General features: G+C 51.1%; 1 protein-coding gene across 4 annotated transcripts in view; it reads left to right on the top strand.

Moving 5' to 3' along the window:
• The window catches only part of GNAO1 (G protein subunit alpha o1), a 164460-nt gene that overhangs the window by 98411 nt on the left and 47123 nt on the right, over nucleotides 1–18926 (top strand). The gene's annotated exons all lie outside the window — the stretch shown is intronic.

Genomic DNA, 18926 nt, shown 5'->3' with positions numbered 1-18926 from the left:
TGAGTGGATGGAGGCTGCCCCTACCCCCAGCAGCTTCACTGATGCAGGGGCAGCCCTGGCTGCCCTGGCTCCCTGCTCTGGGAGTCCTCAGGGGGCACCTCCTCCAGGTGTGTGCACCCAGAAAACTGCTGCCTCCACCCTAGCTCCAGATTTCAGCCCCTTCTGGGTGTTCTGGCCTCTACAACCTCAGCCCCTCCCCTTGGCCTCAGTTTCCTCATCAGTAAAATAGGGATAATTCTATAATTATGATGATCAAATAACCATGGACAGGGAGCCCTTAATGCAACGTGCTTCTCCAAACACAGCATGAACACATTACTACCACTGACACCCACAGACCCTGTCTGGATCAGACAGCCGGCTCTTACCACCCAGCACAAGTGCTAGCAGGCCAGCTTTCTCTCCTTCCTCTCTTGCAAGGCAGACCAAGAGCAGCTGACAGCTTCTTGAAGAGACACGGATTAGGAGCCTGTGCACAACCAGATGCCCCTCTCCAAATATCTCTGGTCTGAGGCCCACGGGGCACAGTCCTGAAATAGCTCCCTGCCAAATTAGGTCCAGCTTGTCCCGCTCTGTGGGTGCCCTCCTCCTTCTTTCCCAGCCCTCTCTGTCTTCCTTCCTCCTTCCTGCCACACTTCCCTGCTTGGTGCCCGCACCAGCTGGTTCCCCTGATGACACCAGCCAAGGAGAGAGAGGAGCTCTCCCGGTCCAGGGCGGCCCTTGGGCCACAGCCTTGCAGGCCAGGGAGCCTGCTCAGGGCTCCACTGCTGCTCTCAGGCCTGCTGTTTGCACCTGAGTGGTGAAGCCCCTTGACTCCCAGATACTGCCCCCCCTGGGACCACATCCAGGAGTTCCACTCTGCAGCAAGAAGCCCGTCACTAAGGTCACTAAGGTCTCTGCCTCTAGTCTCTTCCCGTGGAGAACAACTGCATGTCCTTGAAGTGAAACTCAGTGTGTGTGGTGGGGCAAAGAGCTCAGGCTTAGGCATCAGACAGGTACACCGTCAAAACTAGATCCCCCTTTTTCAGCTTTATGACCTCAGGCAGGTTCCTTATCTACCCTAAACCTTAGTTTCCTCATTGGTGAGATGGAAAGAGCACCAATGTATTTCCTTCAGACTACAGCCTTTTCTGCTGTAACAAAGACCCCCCAAAAACCAGTGATATAAATATGGTAGGAATGCATTTTTCTCTTGCCTGAGCAGCCCAGTTGTGACTCAGGCCCTTCTGTCCACAACTGAGTTGCTCTGTCACACTCAGTGTCACCGCTTCTATTTCAGGCCTGACAGGCTGCCCCAGCTACCGCTTCCAGCCAGCAGCAAGGGGAGAAAAGGACGGGGGTTGGATTGTAGGCAGCCTTGAGTGTCAGGCCAAGGAGTGTAGATTCTCCATGGCACAGGCCAAGTGTCCGAGTTGTGGGGAGAGCTCACCACAGCAGCATTCCCCAAGACCGCTGTGGTGGGCAGGAGGGTCGCACGTCCCCCACTGGAACCTGTTGCACCATGTCTGTTTGCTTCAGATTTACTTTTTGTCCAAGGCCCAGCGGTTCTCCCTGTTCTGCTGGGGCAGACTGGCCTGTGACTAGGAGTGAAGTACAGAGATTGGGCCCGCGACCTCCTTTTGCCACCGTGAATGCGAGTGGGTTCCTGGGTTTCCCCTGTAAGACTTCCGCCCTCACTTGCAGTCCACTTTCCCCCAGAAGTGCATGGCAGGGCTGCCCTGGTCCCTCTGTGCTCGTGGCTGACACACTTACCGCACACCCCACACTGCTGTCAGCACTTTCCACATGTCAACTCCCGTTCTTCTCTTGCCCCTTCAAGGGCACCCTGTTTCTTGATGGGACCCTAATACATAGATTCCATTATTGCCCCCATTGTACAGATGAAAAAACGGCAATTCAGAGGGAGGAAGTAAGAAGCCCAAGGTCATAAGGTCATACCACTGTGGGCCACGTGCAAACTCCGTCTGGCCCAGAGGATGTGCTTTTAACCAATCTAATGAGGACGCAGCTTGCTCTCCATCTCAGCTTTCCCACTGGGAAAATTGCTGGGCGCCACAGTCTGGGACCAGACACTGGGCTGTGTGCATAGTAGATAACCAACAAGTACTGGGAAACAGGGAGGGGCAACCTCAGCCAGCCGTGGACTCTGACCCCGTGCCGTCGTCGTCCAGCCCACTGGCAGATGAGGCCGAGATGCTGACAGCAATAGTTCTGCCCTCAGAGATGAGAAGGTGGGAAGACCGCTCCAAGTCACCATCCAGGGCATGCCAGGAAGCAGGCCCAGAGCACACCCTAGGGTTCCAGATCCTAGAAATGTCCAGTCTGGGCAGGGAGAAGGGAACCAGGCCTCGGCCTGCCAGGAGGCTCTCTCCACCTGCGAGAGGTGGAGAGAGGAGCAAACCCAGCCCCACTGCCCTTACCTCAGCAGCCAGCCAGGCTGATAGGGGGGATGGCCAGAGTGGGGACCAGCCTTCCCTCACTGTGACCCTGGTGTGCAGCGGGGCAGGAGCCCAGGCCACCTGGGACTCCCAGGAGCTCAGCAGGGAGGGGCTGGAGTCTTTGTCAGGTAAGAGTCCTTCCTGAACCAGGGGCATGCCAGACCTCAGCTCCTGGCAGAACACCAACCTCCACAGAAGAGCCAGGCTCCCAGCTGCCTGTGACCTCAGGCAGGTCCCTTGTCCTACGGATGGCCTCTAAGATCTCCCCTCCAATCCCCCATTTCAGCTTTATAAGTTCAAAAAGGTTCTATAATTCCCCTGGCAGAACTTCATTGCCAAGTTTAGGGAATTGCCAAGCACAAGGCTCCAAAAGAGCAAGAAACTCCACAGTTGGAGAGGCAGGATCTGGGTGAGGTGAAGAACGCCTTCCCTCAGGGAGGGAGCTGACAGTCCCGCAGAGTCAGCGGCAAGCAGAAGCGGCCCGCCCTGGAGGGGGCCCTTTGCAAGCACCCAGGGCATGCAGCTTGGGGTCAGGGCCCAGATGGACTGCAGGTATGGGCACAGTCCCAACTCCACTGGGGACTCACATACAGGCCTCTGAGCCATGGAGATGAAGGGACTGAACCAGGCAGAAAAGCACTGTCCCTTCATAATCTGTGTTCCACACAATAGCCAGTGTGAGCCTTTACAGGTGCATATCTAATCCCTGCTTAAAAGCCTGCAGTGGCACCTTGGACCCCAGCATAGAGCCCTGCTGCCATGGGTCTGTGTTCCCACCCCAGGGTCCGTGCTCCCACCCAGGGTCTGTTCTGATGCTTTAGATGCTCCAGGCTCCTAGCCCTGGTGCCGCTGTGGGAGACATTCTCCTCTACCCCTGCTCCTCCCTCCCTGTCCATCCCTGCCATCTGTGTTCCCCACCTCAGACTTGGGCTCTACTGTCACCTCCTCTGGGAATCCTTTCCTGGCCCCCCAGACCAAGCTGGGCCTGTTGTCCTGATGCTGTCAGAGCCCAGTGAGCTTATTTCAGGGTCGGTCACATTTGTGAATGAGTGTGTGGGTAAATATTTGAGCAGTGTCTCTACCCCTGTAGACCATAGGGGAAGGGACCAGGCCTACATGACGCTAATTAGAATCCATGCCCAGCACCCAGCCCAGTGCCTGGCTGAGCTGGGGAGTGCTGGTTACACTGCTCATGAGCAGAGTCCCCTGCCCACAGCGTGCCCGGTTGTCTGCTGGGCTCAGAATGTACATATCTCTGATCCACCCTGCCTTCCAAAGAGGCAAGGTCCCTCCCACCAATGTCTCTGTTCAGCCCAGGGAACAGCTCCTGGCAGTGCTCTGGCCCCAGGAAGCAGTCATCACAGAGCCAACCATCCCTGCAGACGCCTCTGCACCATGAGGCCTGCAGGCTTGGACGAGTTGGGGTTTCTGGCATCCGGCCAGGCCCATTCCTCTTCCCCAAGCCTTGGCCTGAAGAGAGTCTGGTGATGGTGTGAGTTTTGGATTTCAGACCCTGCTTTGCTAGTAGTTGTACGTGTGGTCCTTTTGAAACCCCAGAATACGTGCTGTCACTGGTTCTCTTGGCCAGCTGACTGTAGATCCCAAGGCATGAGGGGCCATGACATCCTTTGGATGAGCCGATGGCTTCCTGTGGGTGTAGTAGAGAGTCACTGAAAGAACCAGGCAGAGTAACTGAGAAGTGCAGCCCGCTGGCTGGATTCCCTATAGCACTCACAGGCCCTGAGTCGGGGTTTAAAGAACTCCCCAGGATATAGGGTGAGAGGATGGAGACTGTGCTGTCTGTGTGGGAGCCAAAGGCCCTGGTGGCCATGGACATCCCCAGGCGTCATTGTCCTGGGCCTGGACAGGCTCTCCAGCCTTCCTCCAATGTTCATGGGGCACCTGTTCAGTGAACAGCCAGTGAACAGCATTCTCTCCAAGTGTGTTCTCACCAGGTTCCCAGCAAGTTCTCACCCAGCTGACAGACTGAACTGCACCCCAACTGTGGTTGTCCCTGGGGTTGGGGGTTATGAGGCTGTGTGGGAAGCTGTGCCCACAGCCCCAAAAGATGAATGTGGCAGAGGGGAGAGGAGGTGCTTTGCATGCACTGTCCCTTTGCATCCCTCCCCAGTACAATCTCAAAAGATACTAGTATTTTCTCTATCCTGTAAACAAAACGGAGCCAGGATTTGCGGTCCAGGATAGCACACATATACGTGGGTCATGGGCAACGATTACTTCTTCTGTCCTGTCTGGTAAATGTCTACTCTGAGAGACACCCGAGGTTCAACAGTACGAGAGAGAGCATTTAGGTACCTCCCTAGGACTAAGCAACACAAATTCCTTGACATACTGGAAAATGCCTGACTAGCCCTTAAATCTCAATGGCTCAACACAGCTGGATTGTTTCTTGTTCACATCGCAGTCTGAGTGAAGGTGGGAGTGGTCTGGCCCATGCAGCTGGGGGCTGGCTCCTGCTGTCTGGTCAGTGGCTGTGCCAGGCCCTCAGCCACGGGGTCTTCTGCTGGACTCCTCAGGTCGGGCCAGCAGACAGGAGAAAGGGAGCACATTGAAGCTTGTTAGGGAAGTTTGGGGGCCACGCCACATTCCGTTTGGCTGGAACTCGGTCACTTGGTCACAGCTATACAAGGGGGTCTGGGAAATGTATGGCTGTGACCTCAGGAAGAAAAGTCAAAATGTTCTTGTCCACAGAGAGCCAGTCTCTAGCACAGGGCTCAGATGTGACTTTTAGCCAAATCACTCCCAGCTTCTTGAAGCACCTCCTTTAGTGTGGCGAGAGGTCAGTGCCCACGGCTCTCTGACCCTGTGTTCTGCTCCTCACTGGGCTCTGTGCAGGCAGAGCCATTCAGGAGCTTTGCTTCCCTGTTCCAGGATGGAGCAGCCCCAGGTATTTGCTTCTGGTGACAGCAGCGGGGGGCTCCCCTCTTCTCCCCCTGCTGCCTGTGTCCCAGCTGCGAGAATGGGCTGTCCCCCTGATGCAGGTGTGCATGACAGCTCGAGAACTTTGACTCCCCTTGCTCTGTGCTCGTGTCCTAGGATCTTCTCCTGTGTGCTATCTGTGTTTCTCTGATATGATACACATACTTTGGTGAATATGAGATTATTTTAACTGGTACATATAAATTTTTTTTTACTTTTATAGTTATATTTATCATAATGTCTATTAGAAAAAATTCTAACACTGACACATAAAACTCATAATTTCATGTAAATTATCATTTCAGATGAGGCTAATTTCGGGGTCTACTGATATGGAAAAAAAATGACATGTGAATGACTGAGTTTGGGAACATTGCATGGGACGAAAGGGCTCAGATGCCAGACTGCTTTGATGAACTGTGGTTCCAGGGCTTGCTAGCTATGTGACCTTTCTCTATGTGCTTTCCTCCTCTATAGCATGTCTCTATAATGTATATAGAGCATAGGGTGGTTAGGATGTCAAATAATACATAGTATCAGCCCAGCAAGTATTAGTTTCTAATATTATTAGTTACTAGGAAACACTGCATCTTATTTAACTGTGCCAACCATTCTGTGGTAGGTGTTATTACTGCCATCTTACAGATGAGCAAAGAAAGGCTAAGTCATCTGCCCGACTAGGAGCAGAGCCAGGCCCTGATGCCCAGTGTGTCTGACTCCTAGACTGGGCTCTGCAAGGGGTGCCCAGTTACAGGCCTGGCTCTGGCACTAGCTTAGGAGGCCACCTTAGGCAGGCCCCCTCCCTCTCTGAGCCTTGCACTCCCTGTGTGCATGGGTCAGAGGACCAGCTTGGTACTTTGTGCAGGGCTAGGTTACCCTGGGACTGCCTTCCTCACTTCAACCACAGCAGAAACCTTTGCTTCAAAAAAAGAAAACTGAACTAGATGTAATCTAGACCCCTACAAACTTTGACCCTCCCAGATCCTCTGCCTGGCTCTGGAATCCACACTCTCTCCATAATAACTGGGTACTTCACTGTGAGCACACCTCAAACTTACCCCCTCTATAAACTGTTGTTTATTCATCTGTCGATAGACATTTGAGTTCTTTCCATTCTGGGGCTAACACAAATAATGCTGCTGGAACAGCAGTGGACAAGCGTTTGTGTGGACATGTGCTTTCACTTCTCTTGGTAAATATCTAGGCGTGGACTCACTAGGTCATAGGGTAGAGGTATGTCAACTTTATAAGAAACTTCCAAACTGCTTTCCACAGTGGTTGTGCCATTGGAAATGCCACCAGCAGTGTGAGCGGCTACTGTCCCACACTCACCCAACCAGGAATTGTCAGCCCTTCTCATTTTAGCCACAGGTTGTACATAGTGATATTCCATTGCTATTTTAATTTATATTTCCCTGATGACTAATGAAATTTAGCACCTTTTAATGTGTTTTTTGGCCATTCTACATCCTCTTTGGAAAGATTCTCTCACATCTTTTATTCATCCCTTTAATGGGTCATTTCTCTTCTCATTAATGAGTTGTAAGAGTTTTCTAAAAGTATATCCTGGATCCAGGTTCTCTGTCAGATATCTCTGTATTGTGAATGTTTTCTCCAGTCTGTGGCTTGCCTTTACACATAACATTTTTAAAAAGATTAGTTAATGAATATTGGTTTGTTGACTTTGCAGCTTCCATCTCCAGCCTATACCTCCCTTTTGAGTGTTGGGAACCGCTTTTCTAATTATTTCCATTTAGCTGTGAGATGTCTTCATGTGCAGGGAAAGAGGTGGGATGGCATTAGGGGTTGGACTTGGGGACTCTGGGATCAGACAGTCCTGGGTCCAGGTCCCAGCTTCACAGCTCACCTCTGCTCTCTGAGCGTTGCATTTCTGGTTTGTAAATTGAGAATGATAAATCATCATCTCCTCGGGCTGTTGTAAGAAAATGAGATGATCATTGTAAAGCACCTCCAGAGGGCCTGCAGAGCCGAGCTGGACCTCTTAGCACTTGCACTGCTAAGGCCCCTCAGAATGCCCACCCAAGCCTGTACAAAACCACACTGCACAAGGCACCATCTTTCTACCTGCTTTTGTTTAAAAAAATTGAGCTATAATTGACATATAATGTTATATTAGTTTCAGGGCATAACAGAATGATTTGATACATACATATATACATATATATATATATATATATATGTATATATGTATATGTTGTTACCTTCCTCCCAGTTACTCAGGCTTAAAACCATAGACGACTCCTTCCCCTCACTTCCTGTTCCAGAATGGCTCTTGAATCAGCCTCTTCCTCTCTCTGTCAGACCCCTGCCCCAGGATGGTCTCCCTGCCTCCTGCCTCCCCCATCTTCCACACTGCATGTCTTGGCCACCATTGCCAAAGCTTCTTTTCTGAATCAGAAACCCAGGGCCCCTGGGGTGGGTGTTTGGGGGAGACCAGTTTGTAAGGCAAGGCTCAGCTGTCACTAGCTTCTTCCCTGGTTATAAATAACAGGCTCTATTCTTAGCTCACCAGCACTTACTTCTCCTCCCCTACCTTTCAGAGCCTCCATCAGGGACCTTGGCTGTCCTTACTGGAGACAGCCCATTCCTTGGCCTTTGGCAGGACCCATTCCTTTGATACGTGATCAGAAAATTCAATTGTAAAACCAATTACTGATTTCCTGAGTTTTACAACGGAGACATGAAAGTTTGATTAATTTTGAATTCCTGTTTGGCTGATGGCCAGCAAAGGCCAGAGGGGCTTGTGGGAGACTTTTGTTGTTGATTCTGTTTTGTTTTGTGGCTGCACTCTTGGTGAGGGGGGACGGCCCATTGATTTTGTGTCGTGGGGTTTTTTACCCACCCCCCACTCTTGCTGAATGGCTCTTCCCCTGTTGCGATGCGTGAGATGTAAATCCCCCAAAGCCCGGTTGCCAGGGCGACAGGCTCCGGAATTGAGCTCAGCTAAACAAAGTCCTTCGGCTTTGCAGAGAGAAGCATTTGTTTCCCATGTGGAGCCGAGTTCCAGTGGCCCTAGACAAGGCTGCGTTCAAGGACGCGGCATGAACAGGGTGACAGAAGTGGCTCACTAGTCACTTTGGAGTAGATTCAGCAGTGTGGCTGGGCCCTGCTTCCTGCCCACTACCCAGGGGACACAAAGATGCTAAGGCCTAGGATCAAGGAGTCAAAAGACTGGAGCCCCTGGGCTGCCTCTGCCCAGGTAGTCACTTCTGCACAGAACCAGCAGAGCTGGCCAGCAACTACCCTGCTGGAACAGGCCACTAGGGCCTAGGATAGGTGGGGATTCGCAAGCAAATCGCAAGGAGCACCTTGTTTTTTTCAGATCTTCCTGGAAAACCAAACAGAGCCTGTGCTGGGAACTGGTGGGGCTGCAGGTCAGAATCTGAGATGGTTCTGGAACCCAGGTTCCTTCACTAGGAATAACATGAGAGGATCCCAGTTCTTTGGAAGAACTAGGGCCGTATTATCCAGGAATGGTCGTGGGGCTCCACTCCCCCTTGCTTAAAATGCCACACTTAGAGATGGATCCCTTTGGGTTTTAAAGGCTTTTAGGCCTCTGAGAGTCCTGGTTCAAGTACTAATACCCTTGGAGAGAGAAGCATCTACCAGTGGAAATTAGCCATCAACAGACTGAGAAAACTGCCCTTTGGGAGTGGGAATGGGATTTCCTGCACCTAGGGTGGAATCAGATGGACTCTACCCACCTCCCAGCTCAGTCAAGGCCAAGCCCCCACCCCAGAAAACACTGGCTGGCACCTGTAATGGTGCTCCACACCTGATCCACACAGCAGCCTCAAGACCTGGGCTCCCCAGTTACAGATGAGGCAGCCAGGCCCAGAGAGGTCAAGGGCCTCGCCTGGCATCACACTGCTTCTGAGGGCAGCTTTTGGACTTGGACCTGGAACTTCAGAGTCCAGCCCCACCCTGACTCTGCTGTGCACAGCCCCCAGCTGCAGTGCGGCTGCCGACACAGTGCACCCACTCTGTCTGACTGGCTTGTTTGTTTGTTTGTTTTTACAAGGTGAGAATTTTTTTAAACGTTTGCATTTGGGGGTTCTTCCTACTTTTCTTTTTTTTTCCACTGAAACTGTTGCAGCTTCCTGGTGGAGTTGTAATTAGGAAATTTGGGGTTAGTCAGCGAGGCAGAATTGACAAATAACCAGGCAGTGCTGGATGGAGTATGCTTTTCCCTCCTTAGAAGTTCAGATTTTGCCAAATTGTGGGGGCGGGAGTTGTGGAGATGGGAAAAATGCTGGGCCAGGGAGGTCTGAATCTCTCCTTTACATAGAGCTAGACAATAAAAAAATAGTTACCTTTGTGTAAGGTGATTTTTGTGTATGTGTAGACATGAGGTAGTGTGGGAAACGTTGGTGGGGAGGAAGGTGAAGAAGGACCCCAGATTGGGGTCCAGACTTCAGTGGGAAGGGGAATGGTACCCCAGATGGAGGGAGGGGTTCTGGAAGGAGGTGCCTGGAGAGACCCTGCTGCCAGCCCCCCTCCAGCTTGCACTCCTGAGTGACAGTGCTGACAGCAGGGCAGTAATGACTGGCCCATGAATGGAGCCCGTGCAGGCAGGCTGTGTGCCAGGCCCTGCTGTTTCTGGTAGTCCCCTGACTGACATTCTTCATTTTAATACTGATATTTTTATTTTAAAATGAATCCAAAAAATATGTAGCTGTCCAGCTCATGATTGCCCAGAGAATAGAAGAACAACAAAGTAGGGGCTTAACTTTTTTTAAAAGTGAGTCAAATATAAGAAATGTGCCACATACGTAAGGGCGGGATGGTGTGTGGGTCAGGCAGGACAGAAGGACTGCAGTCTGGGCAAACCTGCCCTCACCGTGTGAACTAGGTAAGTGATAGGATTATGCCCATTTCACAGATAAGGATCCAGGCTCAGAAAGGGTGAGTGACATGCCTGTGGTCACCCAGCTGATAGATGGCAGAGCCAGGATCAAGACCCAGGCTCACCTGACTCCAAAGGCAGGTTAGCAGCCCTGCCAGGCTCAGGTGACCATCCTCCTGCTCCAGGTGAAGCCCCAGAAGCAGTGTAGGGTCAGCCAGCCCTCCAGGACTGTCCCCTGGAGAAAGAAGGCTTTTCTGGCTACTTACTGAAGGGTTAATGGCGGCAAATCCTACTCTGGGGAAGTGAGGCCCTGGCTTGCTTCCTCCAATCCACTGCATTTAATTCTCTGAAATAAAGGCCTTTTCAGAAAGGGCCTGGCGTGGTGCTGCATGTGACTGGCAGGGCGGCCACTGCCAAGGCGTCCCTGTGCAGCTTGCAGCCCCCAGCCCACCCCCGAGGCCGCCCTTTTCTCCCTCTCCTTTCTTCCCTGCTCTCTCCGGGCCCTTACTGCTTCTCTCTCTTTCTTGTCTCTGAATCACTTTTTCCAATAGCTGCCGACTCAGTATATCAAATAACTCCCTGAATGATTCCTGATAACTGAAGCCACAGAGTTGGAAACACATTTATATTTATGTGAGGCCGAGACTTCAGAACATTATTAAATTTGCATGGGGAGCTAACAAACTAGCCTCTTCCATACAATATAGACAGTGAGGAAGCAGCAACTTCAGCAGGATGGAAATAGTCACACACGCAACTCGGCCAGGCTTGTTACTCCACTGGGGGACATCAGCCCGGTTTACCCAGGCATCAGGGAGTGGCAGTGCCCCAGACAATCAGAACACATCTGTGGCTTAGAAACCTTGTGGATCCCATGTGTTTTAGAGTTGGCTGTGTTCCCAACCAGGGTATTCCAGGGCTGCAACCCCAGAAATAAAAGGCAGAGTGTGTGTGTGTGTGTTGTATGTGCATGTACATGTGTATTTGGATGTGTAGTTCTGTATATGGTTTTGTGTGTTTGACTGTGTGCCTTCTCTGAAAAGAGAGGCTGTAGCTTCTGTCACATTTCAGTGGGTCCTCCTATAATCCTAACCGGGTTACACTGAAGACCTACTATGTGCCGCCCATGTAAGCTGCTAGCTAAGGCCTCTGAGAAGTTCTCGTGGAAATTTGAGTTTAGAGAAGAGAATCAAACAAACAAAAAAATAAATATATAAGAAAAACAAATAGCAGTCACACAATGCAAAGACTTTAAACACACAGGCACAACAAATGGGTGGCTGCTTGAAGTCAAGGTAGTAGCCACCTGGCTTCTAGCCACAGCTCACCCTTGGCCAACCACGTGACATAGTAACAGCTGACATTTCCTCACTTCTCACCATATGCCAGGCACTGTCCTAAATGGCTTATGTTTGTCCTTAAATCCACGTAACACTGAGAAGTTGGGACTATTTACAGATTGGAATGCTAAGGCTTGGCAAGGCCACATAGATGGTTAGTGGCAGAGCCAGGACCAAAATCTAGAGCTGCCCACCTCCAAATGCCCCCCTGGGTAAAATACTTGCATCTGCAGACTTCATTCTTCTGAGAATGTAAAATGGAATGATTCCCTGTTTGGCTTATCCCTAAGAAGCAAAAAGAATATTTTTTAAAATACAAACTTTTATACAAGTAGGTCTGAAAATCACACCCCTGCCTTTGGTCCAGGAGCCCTTGATGGAGCTGTTGGTGCATCTGGGGTTGTACCGCAGAGGTTCCTGAGTTTTCCTGGACTCCTGCAGAGCTGCCAGTTGAACCACCAATATGAGGAATTTTACTTAAACCTCAGCTTACAAATTAAGAATTTGTCTTGTCTCCCGCTAACTTGTCGAAGTTCCAGCAAACAACTGTTTTCGTCCCCGAAGCCCGTCCCGCACCACTGCTGCTGCCCTGAGGTGGTAGTTCTCACAACCCAGTCCCTGCCAAGTGGCCCCAAGCATCTCTTTCTCAAGGTCACATTCCCTCGGACTTCTGAGCTCTGTTAGCCTGTATGGCCGATATGAACCCAGGCCAGCTGCTGTTGACAGTGGTTAATGCTTAGACCTTGGTTAACAATATCAAACAGCTACAGAAAATGGTCTAGAAAATGGAGCTTAGGCCCACTTGAGCATTACAGTTTATGGAGGGTTTTTATGTGAAAGCCCAGAGAATGTTAATGGACTGTGTAACACACTTCATTAAGTACACTGGGTGACTCAGATGTCCTTTTGAGGATCAAGGCTCTTAGAGAAAGGGTGTGGCAGAGCCAAAAGCACAGGCTTGAGGGTCAGAAAGAACTAGATAGGCTGCAACTGTGGCTTCCAGCTCTGGGACCCTGGGGCGGCTGCCTCTTAAGAGTTTGTTTTCCCCGGCCTTGCTCCTGGGTATTGATCTGGGGGACGAGGAGGCTATAGGACATAGGGCTATTTTTCTGTTGACTCTCTAAGCACTTACCACAGAAGGAGGTAGCTTTTCTGTCTTGTTGTGTGTGTGTGTGTGTGTGTGTGTGTGTGTGTGTGTGTGTGTGTGTGTGTGATGGAAGATGGGTTCTTTTAATTAGTTGTGATTTTCGCTTTGTTTCGGTGAATTATTTTTAACTAAACCCCTGACTTCTACTTGTTTTACTGTTCATTTCTTCCAAGTGGAACTCAGCTAAACCATTCTGCTTGACTGAGGGGTTCAGTCATAGACGTTCTAGGTAGAAGTGATTAATAAACCACAGTGGCCATTATGTTGGGTCCTTACTGTGCGTCACACTGAGCCCTTGACTGCACTCACTCACTCAGAACTCAGAGCATCCTGTGAGGGGCCCGCTGTTATCATCCCCATTTTACAGAGGAAGATACTGAGACTCAAAGAGGATGAGTAGGCCTGGTGCCAGAGTCCAGTTACTGCTCACAGTGGTGCTGTCTGGCAGTGTGGGTGTGTGCCAAAGGGCCCGGGGTTCTGGGTACCCCCACCCACAGGTCCCTCCAGCCTCATCCGGACACTGGCACCTGTGTCTTCTCACACTGATGTGAACCGTCTCCTCAATCTGCAGCTCAGAATCTGCTTTACTAGCCCCACTGACACCCCTTCCCACCTACAGTGCTCAGTGTTCAGGGACCGCAGGGCCAGCCCAGGCCAACTGAGGCTCCTGGCTCTAGGAGAGTCATGCTGTCGCCTCTCCCTAACGGTTTCCGCCACCACCTGCTTCTTCCCTCCCTGAAGCCCCGTTCCCCCGGCTGACCCAAGCTTGCTCCCACCTTCTTGCTGAGAGCCACCAGTGACCCTGTAACCTTGACCCCACCCCTTCCTGTCTGGCCCCAATTTCCCAGCTTGGCTGATGAGGGAGCATGGGCGGCATCACTCTGAGGGCCCGTCCGGCTCTGCCGTTCGCCAAACCTGTCATGTCTCACTTGATGGGTGCCGGAGCCTCCTTGGTGTTCCTTCTGTGGCCACCCCCAGGCAGAGTAGGCTTTTAAAAAGAGAAAATAATTTCCTTCCCCTCCTTCCTGCCCTCCCATTGTTTCCCACCACACTTGGAATGAAAGCCAAACTGCTGTCCGTGGTCAGCAGCACCCTGTGCAATGGGGTGTCACACCCTGACTGCTGCTCAGAAGGTGCCTGAGCTCAGCCAGCCCGTCGGCCTACCTTCCGTGAGGCCGTATTACCCGTGTCCCTGATATCACCACTGTGCTTATTGATTCCCCACCCAACTGTGTCCTCAGCTTCGTAGTTATGGCTTGCCCTGACATTTCCCTTTTCTTACATTTCCCAAATTATTCAAAACAGCTGCTTTATAGTTAATTGAATGAATCATGGGAAAATGCTTTTTTTCTGTCTATAAATAATTCCACCTGAAATTTTTCTGGGAGGGCAAAATGCTGTGGCAAGCACCCAGCACACACACCCAGAGCATGCTGACTAGCTTCCCAGCCTCAGCTCACATACATCCGGGCATTGTCTCTGGAACTCTGTCCTGAAACAGGACCTCCCGAGGTCAATCAAGGTAGAGTCAGTGGAGAAAGCCCGCAGGAGTCACAGCAGCCTTCAGCTGCTAATCCTGCCACTTCTGAGCATTGTCACATGATTTCACCCACACCTTTTGTGTGCCCAGCTCTGTGCCCTGTCCCGTAGCTGGCAGTGGGGAGGAAGTTGCACCATGGGAAGACACAGCTCCTGCCCCCAGAGGAATCACAGTCTTCTTTTCAAGACTTACACAAGGAAGCCCATTCAGCAACCACCCAGTGCAATTTGGAGCCCAATGTAGGACCTCAGAGTCAGATATGGAATTGGCACAAAGCCTTCCCTGAGCAAAGACTCCACCAGTGTGTCCTAGTGCACAGTGGGTTGCAGCCTAAGGAATCCTCTCCTGTGTTTGCTGCAAGGTACTGTCCAGGTGCCATCATCTTATACCTGTACCCTACCACAGGAAAAGTTGGGAAGACCACCCTACAGGAAGCACATCCTGAGTTGGCATTTTATGTGGTGAAGCCTTGGTAGACTTTCACCTTTTGGGGCAGGAGAGCCCCTGTGACTGTGGGACATTTTAAGTACTAGCATGCTTGTTGCATCATCACAAAATATGATGGTGTCAGCAGCCTCAGAGATGGTCGCATCCAGAGAGGCAGAAATGTGAATTGTGTGCTACTGTTGGCCACCATCCCTTGTCCCTGGTGGTTGCTGCACATCAGCCACAGAACTGAACCTTACCTCAGAGTCTTGTTGGGGTAGCCAGTGCACTAGTCTGCCACCGTGGCCAATCAGATCTGTTCTTCCCGCCTCTGGCCCACCCAGGGCAGCTCCCTTGTTTTGCAGAGCCTGGTAGGGAAAAGCATCTGGAAGGCCATGGGGGAGACACCTGTTTGTACCCTGAGACTTCTGACTCCCCAGTGCAATGCTTTCTGGCTCTTTTCCTACCAAGTTCATTTGTTCAGCAGTGCTTCCTGAGCACCTACTGTGTCCCCAGCCCTGGTAGGTCCTGAATGTAGGAGGGACCCTGACATATGACCTCATAGGTCAGCTGACATAGTGTCTGGGGAGAGAGCTGGAATGGCATTCCCTGGAAGGTGGTGAGAGCCACACTCGGTGCCACCCTCATCCAGGGAGCAGAGACCCTGCAACGCAGACCTCAGTAAGCCCTTGTCTGTGCCTCACTGGATTCTCAGGGGCTTTTCCCACCATGCTGGATGCCTGTGTGCACTCCTTGCTGAAGTCCTTGCCCCAGATTCTAGTCTGGTCCCAGGGCTGACCATGACCTGTGGCCATCCCAGGCAGGCAGACCACTGGTCCCTCTTCAAGCTGGCACCTTGAGGAGCCGTCCATCATTTATTCAGTGGACCCAAGGAGATGCTGATTTCTATTAATGAAAATTTGGTTCTTTATTGTTCAAAATAAGGAACATGTTTGATGCACTGAAGATAATATCACATTTTCGCTTTTGGAAGCTGGCTTTGATGTCCATCATCTGTAGCAAGAGAAGACTGGTTCCTCACAGGCCCTGAGAGGAGAAGGAGCCCACGTGAACATAATTACAGTTAGGCTCACAAGTCGGTATACGGTTCCTTTTGGGATTTTTTTCCCTCTTTTTTAATGTTGGCAGACATTCTCCACTTTTCTGCAGTTCCTGGTCTTTCTCCAGTTTTCATTTGCAGTATTGGCCTTCCCTGCTACCCAAAAGCAGAGCGTTCCTGTGAAACCTTTCATAAGCAGGAATGGCATAAAGTGAAAAATCAATTACCATTAATTTATATGGAAATTTTTTTGAGCATTCCCAGCCCTGTAAATTACCTCTCTTAGGCTTTCCTGATACCTTAGGACGCATTTTCTAACAAATAGTAAAGAAACTATTATTTATAAAATAAATCGAGATAAAGCACAGATGCTCCTACAGCTCAAGGCTCTGGCGGCTCCTGCGCAGATGCTGAGCGTGGTTCCCGGGGAAGGAGCTGGGCGGGGCCGCTCCCTGGGCTCAGGGAACCGTCTGCCTCCGTGAAGGCTCACTGCACAGCAGACGCTGGATGCTATCTTCACTTTCTTTTCTAAAAGCAAAAACTCTTTTGGGATGTCTTTTGGTTAGCGTAAACAGGTACTAATGTAGGTCTTTCATCAGAGCGGAGTGGCATTACATAAACTTTTTAAAAGGAGATACCTGTATTCCAAGCCAGACAACTTCTGAGGAGGAATATTAGTGGGTTTGAATTTTAGATGATAAAACAAATCCCTTCAGCTCGCAAACAGCCCTATGCCGTGCATGACTCAGATTCAGAATCTCGGCACCCATCTCAGACTGGCCGAGGACTGGTGAGCTGGCCTGCCTCTACATGTCCATTCCAATGTATGTGGAGACTTTCTAACCCACCATTAGTCAGAAACCTTGAAAGAACCAGAGACCTTCTGGGTGTGATTCAGTGGTATTAATGCAGGGTCCCTGGTGGCACACACTTTGGGACACTCCTTCAGCCGTGCAGGGCCGGGCAGCCAGCAGAGTTTCTAGGCAGGGAAATGAGTGACAAGCTGAGTGAGGAAGGGGCTGGGGCTGCCTGGTGAGGGGCTACTGAACGCTTGAGTGGGGACAGTGCTGGCCAAGCCCACCCAGATTCCCTCAGCATGTCTCCCACCCCCTGGAATATAGCCCCTTGCATGGGAGAGAGCCCAGAAAGTGCTGGCTGAATTAAGTGGAGGGGAGAACCCCCAACAGACCTCAGGACGTGTCTTCCCCAAGACCCCTCACAGAGTGTTTTCAGCCTCCAGAGCCAGGGCCAGCCAACCCCACACTGCTAGAGGATTGGGGTGTCTGCAGACCTGCCAATTAGCCTTGGGTCATTCCCCAACCTTATGCTGGAGATAAAAATAAGTACAAGAAGGGAAATGTCCTAGAGAAATTAGCTTGAAATTTGGGAAAACATGAAGCAAGGCTCCATTTAATTAAGATGACATTTAAAAAGGGGGGGTGGGTATGGGGAGGCCTGAGTGGCATTTTAAATTGCAAGCTGATTGTACAGCCTCTCTAATTTCGGTTCTGCGAAAAGTTTCCAATTGGAACAGAAGACCCGACTTCAAAGGCACCGCCTACCCACTAGCCAGGCAAAGGGGGTGAGAATAGCAGCATGGGGCCTCTGGGCACAATGTGGCTGGGACTCCAGCAGAGACCTGGGGGCCGCAGCACTCAAGTGCCTACTGTGCCTTTTATGGGATCAGTGGAGCCGCTCCCTGGAGGAGAGCTCACAGAGACGGTGGGCTTGTCCTCGCAGACTGAGGCTTCATCCAGTCCAGGCCATTTTGGGGGCACTCACCAGACAGGGCTCCGGCCTGAGCTGACTGCAGGCATCCTCTCATCCCAGTCTCCCCCGGGGCTGTAGAACAGGCCTGGTTCTAGTGTAACAGAGCCCAGCACCCTCTGGGAGAGGGAGCTATCCCTCCAGGGGACTTCTCACTGCCAGCCTTTAAGGCCCTCCAGGGGGAGAAGATGGATCCTCCCAGGATCCCAGGAGAGAGAGGTACGCCCATCCCTTTCAACTTGGAGGGTGGTGGATGAGCTTCCAAGCTGGAGGTACCATGGCCAACTGACTCAGGGAGACACCCAAGGCCCAAAATACTGCTCTCCAGCTTTCTGGACAAAGCAGCCCCAGGTGTGTGAGGAGGCAGCTGCCCCCAGATGCTTCTGTGTGTCCCTCCTTGGTCCACCCTGGATCACCTCACAAAGACTGCTTAACTAGGCAGACTTCCCTGTTGCTGTTACCGTTAGTCATAGTGCAACATTGATCGGCACATGCACGCCCTGATCTAAGCATTTCACAGTTCAGACAGCACATTCACCCAGACCCTGGATTCTCCACAAGGAGAATATGGCATGCGGAACAACACTGTTCATAGTTGAGGAAACTAAGTCACAATGAGTTGAAATGACTTGTCTACATTTTGGGAGGCCAAATCTGTGGTTTTTCTACAAATCGCATGTTGACTCATGACTGTACTTTGCACTTGGTTCTACTGGACTTTCCCCCCACCCACCTGGCTCCTGACACCTGTCCACCAAGGTTTCTGACCCATTCCATCCCTCTGCTTTCCATCTCACTCTCTCAGCAAAGGTCTTTACCCAATTTCTCTGTAGGAAGGGAGCCAGGACGGTGAGGTGGCTGATGAGCGTGGGGTAACAGATGGAATGAGTTCTAGTAGTGGCGGGCAAGGTGGCCATTGTTCCATCGCAGGGGGGTCATCAAGGGCTTCCCTGTCCTGTGCTTAAATGCTCTCAGCAGTAGATGAAAAGGACAGAGCATGGAGCCTGGTCTGGACCCCTGCTGCATCCATGCAGGAGCAACCAGGGGTGGTCTTGGAGGGGAAGGGCTGGGTCAGAACTCAGACCTTCTGTGGGCAAATGACAGTTCGTGGGAATCAGTTGGCTGCAGGGACAGAGGAAAGGAAGAGAGTGAAGCCAACCTCGGGTCTCCAGCTTGTGTGCTGGGAAACAGAGACTTGCCATTGGAAAAGGGCTGTGTTCCCCAGACTGAAGCAGGCCTTGCTGGGGGCATACAGATCACCTGGCAAATCATACGAGCCAACATCTTTTATTTGAGTAGTTTTATGTATTTTAGTGTGTATTAGAAAAACTAGCACACAGATTTTTTATTTCGTGACATGATTGTTTAGGATACGCTAGTTATTTTAAATTAGTCCATTTA

Source organism: Manis pentadactyla, chromosome 15 (assembly GCF_030020395.1).
Source record: "Manis pentadactyla isolate mManPen7 chromosome 15, mManPen7.hap1, whole genome shotgun sequence".
NCBI lineage: Eukaryota > Metazoa > Chordata > Mammalia > Pholidota > Manidae > Manis > Manis pentadactyla.
This window is presented reverse-complemented; position numbering and strand designations above follow the sequence as displayed.